The following is a 4587-nucleotide window of genomic DNA, read 5'->3' as shown; positions in this document are numbered from 1 at the left end:
ATTATTTTTAATACGAAAATTTTCAAACTATGAGTTCTATCGTGAATAATATGGAGAAAATTGCCAACGTTTCGACTCTTCAAAGGGTATACAGTAGGTATAGATGTACTAAAAGAAAAGCGACAGGATTGTGTTTTTTAGAGACCAGTGCTAATGCTGGCATTGACGATAGTAACATTTTAGTCTGGGTTTATAATTACTGGAAATGTATCTGAATTGAATTTATTGAATAATGACTACGGACACGCTATTATAATGCTAATTATAACATAATCCTGGATACTAATAACACCTTTTGCAGGATTATTGATGTAGCTAATCTAGATGATAGGAATATAATAAAGAAGGAAGCTTAAAAACAGCCAAAATACATTAATCTAAAATTGGATAGGCTATACACAGCACACAAAACGTACTATGCCACAATTACAAACCACTGCACTGGTGCTCTACAGCATTGGTTCTCAGTCCACTGGAACATCAAAGAGCAGTTAAGGGAGTGCTGTGAACACAATAATAATAATAATAATAATAATAATAATAATAATAATAATAGTAGTAATACCGGTAATAATAATAATAGTAATAATAATAGTAGTAGTAGTACTAATACCGGAAATAATAATAATAATAATAATAATAATAATAATAATAATAACAATAGTAGTAGTAGTAATACCGGTAATAATAATAATAATAGCAATAACAATAATAATAGTAGTAGTAGTAGTAATACCGGTAATAATAATAATAATAACAATAGTAGTAGTAGTAATACCGGTAATAATAATAATAATAACAATAGTAGTAGTAGTAATACCGGTAATAATAATAATAATAATAATAATAACAATAACAATAATAATAGTAGTAGTAGTAATACCGGTAATAATAATAATAATAATAATAATAATAACAATAACAATAATAATAGTAGTAGTAGTAATACCGGTAATAATAATAATAATAATAACAATAACAACAATAATAGTAGTAGTAGTAATACCGGTAATAATAATAATAATAATAATAATAATAATAACAATAATAATAGTAGTATTAGTAGTAATACCGGTAATAATAATAATAATAATAATAATAATAGTAGTAGTAGTAGTAGTAGTAGTAGTAATACCGGTAAAAATAATAATAGTAATAATAGTAGTAGTAGTAGTAGTAGTAATACCGGTAAAAATAATAATAGTAATAATAGTAGTAGTAGTAGTAGTAGTAGTAGTAGTAGTAGTAATAATACCGGTAATAACAATAATAGTAATAATAGTAGTAGTAGTAGTAGTAATACCGGTAAAAATAATAATAGTAATAATAGTAGTAGTAGTAGTAGTAGTAGTAGTAGTAGTAGTAGTAGTAATACCGGTAATAATAATAATAGTAATAATAGTAGTAGTAGTAATACCGGTAAAAATAATAATAGTAATAATAGTAGTAGTAGTAGCAGTAGTAGTAGTAATAATACCGGTAAAAATAATAATAGTAATAATAGTAGTAGTAGTAGTAGTAGTAGTAGTAATACCGGTAATAATAATAATAGTATTAATAGTAATAACAATAGTAATAATAATAGTAATAATAATAATAACAGTAGTAGTAGTAATACCGGTAATAGTAATAATAGTAGTAGAGTAGTAGTAGTAGTAGTAGTAATAATACCGGTAAAAATAATAATAGTAATAATAATAGTAGTAGTAGTAGTAGTAGTAGTAGTAGTAGTAGTAATAGCAGTAGTAGTAGTAGTAGTAGTAATACCGGTAAAAATAATAATAGTAATAATAGTAGTAGTAGTACTAATACCGGAAATAATAATAATAATAATAATAATAATAATAATAATAGTAGTAGTAATAGTAGTAGTAGTAATAGTAGTAGTAGTAATACCGGTAATAATAATAGTATTAATAGTAATAACAATAGTGATAATAATAGTAATAATAATAATAATAACAGTAGTAGTAGTAATACCGGTAATAGTAATAATAATAATAATAATAATAATAATAATAATAATAATAATAATTAATAGTAGTAGCAATACCGGTAATAATAATAGTAATAATAATAATAATAATAATAGTAGTAGTAGTAGTAGTAGTAATATCGGTAATAATAGTAATAATAATAACAGTAGTAGTAGTAATACCGATAATAGTAATTTATTTATTTATTTATTTACTTATTTATTTATTTATTTAGAATATTAATGTGCGAAACAACAGCACAAGGCCAATTACAGTTTAGCACAGGTACAAAACGAAACAAAACAACAAATGAAGATGAGAATGAATGATAGAAAATGGCAATGAGATGAAAATACAATCAATATAATGGTCTACATTACTCAATTGACCAAAATGCAACAAAATAAATAGCACAAATAATATTATTAAAATTAGTTCAGTGAGATAATTAAAATGATGGCAATTAAATAAAATGTATTATAAATGAATTAATGAAACCATATAAATGAAGACAGGAATCATATAATTAATATTGTAAGTTATGCAAATGACGAGAATAGTAATATACATATCTAACAATGGCATAAATAATAAAACTGACATAAAACTCGAAAAATATATACTACACATTAAATGGATCCAAGTTCAATCCATGCAAATTAGCATATTTAATACATCTGCAGACCGGAGAGAGAGATTTAGAATTCCTATTATAAAACAATTTATGAAATCTTAAACCCTTAGCAGGAATACGAAGACTGATATTGCTTATGAAAGATTCACAATCAATATCACCCTTAATGACTTTACAAAAAAATAAATAATCAAGATCCTGACGTCTGGTGAACAAACTACCGCAATTGAAATATTCGCAATTAGTCTCATAGTTATAATCGAAATTTGGTAAAAATCTATAAGAACACAGGGAAATAAATTTTCTTTGAATATTCTCCAATTTAGCCGAGTCAGTGGAAGTAATGGAGTTCCATACAACAGATGCATATTCAAGCTTGGATCTAACCAATGTATAGTATAAAATTAATAAACACATAGGAGTAGAAAAAGAATAAGTTATAGACCTAATTAGACCAAGCATTCTTAATAATAATAGTAATAATAATAATACTAATAATAATAATAATAATTAATAGTAGTAGCAATACCGGTAATAATAATAATAGTAGTAATAATAATAATAATTTGATGTAACTAGTCAGCGATGGAGGGGTGGAGGGGGAAAGAAACTGGTCACCCTACCCAATTATCTTCGGGCCTAGTTGCCTCATGAGTGATGCCTTGTTGGTGTTAGTTGTGGGCTCCAGACCTGTCGTCGAACAGTTGACTAAACAACAATAATAATTTAAAAGACGTAGATGGGAGGACAATATTAAAATGGATTTGAGAGTGGTGAGATATGATGAATGGATTAATTTTATTTAGGTTAGAGATCGATGACGGGCTTATGTGAGCGGCACCAATGAAACTCCTGGTTCTCTAGAAGCCATTTGTAAGTAAGTAATATTTAATAAGTTATTCAGAAACTAAGAGCCAATAAATACAGTTGTAAAACAGTATTGAACTTTGGTTAATTCCTTATTAAAATAGTAATTCGTGTTACGGGTGCCTACAGTAAATAAAAAATTAAAATTTCATTTGACAGTAGACATTAAGTCTACATGACCATTTCAGCTTCTTCCGCCTCTTGAGTAACTACTTCAGAAATTAATAGTTATTGATTTTGATATTTCCATTCTTTGAAGCTTCTGTGTATGAAGCTGGTAATACTAAAAATACTCACGCCCGGACAGGGACTCGAACCCTGGACCCTTAGGTTAAAAGCCTAATGCTCTACCGACTGAGCTATCCGGGCTCACACGACGTAGCGCTTAGCCAAGCTGTATTGCAGAATTATCCGCTGGCCTTGGACTTTGCAGTATCGGAACAATTACTATAAATAGATTATACTCGCAGTAGCAGCAGCAGTATGGATGGAGGTACTGAAAGTCATGGGCAGGGGAGGTGCACTGACCTCCCTTATTAATTTTGATATAATAGAACATAATTATATCTCATTGTCTCCATCACGACGCAAGAATTTTAAGCAGTGTCTTGCAGTGTGACGGATAGCCCTATACTTATCAAATATTAATAACAGAAAACGAAGCCACGAATTTCGTTTGCGGATAAATAGGATTTATCGACGACCTTCACCCCCACTCCCAGGTGTAGTGTTCTAAACAGGGCAACATAATGTTACTGCTTATATGATATTATTTATAATAGAGTGGGATGACTCAGTGGCTGAACAGTAGGGCCGAGACTCACATTCGAGATGTTCCGATTAAAATCCCGGGGTAGACGCATCTGGTCGTGGCTTTTATTGGTTTCCTGGATCATAAAGAACTAGTAATGTGTTTATATCTAGTGTTCATAAATGATCTTGGCCCCCTAATAAAAGATGTAGGTCATCCCACATTATTTGCAGATGAAACGTAATTTACATGCACTTACTGTTAATATGACGCAGTTTTATTAAATATATTTAAATTTAAATTAACAAAAACAAAAAAAAAACTGTAGTGTTATTTACAATAGGTTGGGAGGAACAAGT

General features: G+C 28.5%; 1 non-coding gene across 1 annotated transcript; it reads right to left on the bottom strand.

Annotated features, from left to right (window-relative positions):
- Positions 1–3773: 3773 nt before the first annotated feature.
- Positions 3774–3846, bottom strand: TRNAK-UUU (transfer RNA lysine (anticodon UUU)). Its single transcript has one exon. It is a non-coding gene; the product is annotated as a tRNA-Lys (tRNA).
- Positions 3847–4587: the final 741 nt, after the last annotated feature.

This window comes from Periplaneta americana, chromosome 15 (genome assembly GCF_040183065.1).
Source record: "Periplaneta americana isolate PAMFEO1 chromosome 15, P.americana_PAMFEO1_priV1, whole genome shotgun sequence".
Classification (NCBI taxonomy): domain Eukaryota; kingdom Metazoa; phylum Arthropoda; class Insecta; order Blattodea; family Blattidae; genus Periplaneta; species Periplaneta americana.
This window is presented reverse-complemented; position numbering and strand designations above follow the sequence as displayed.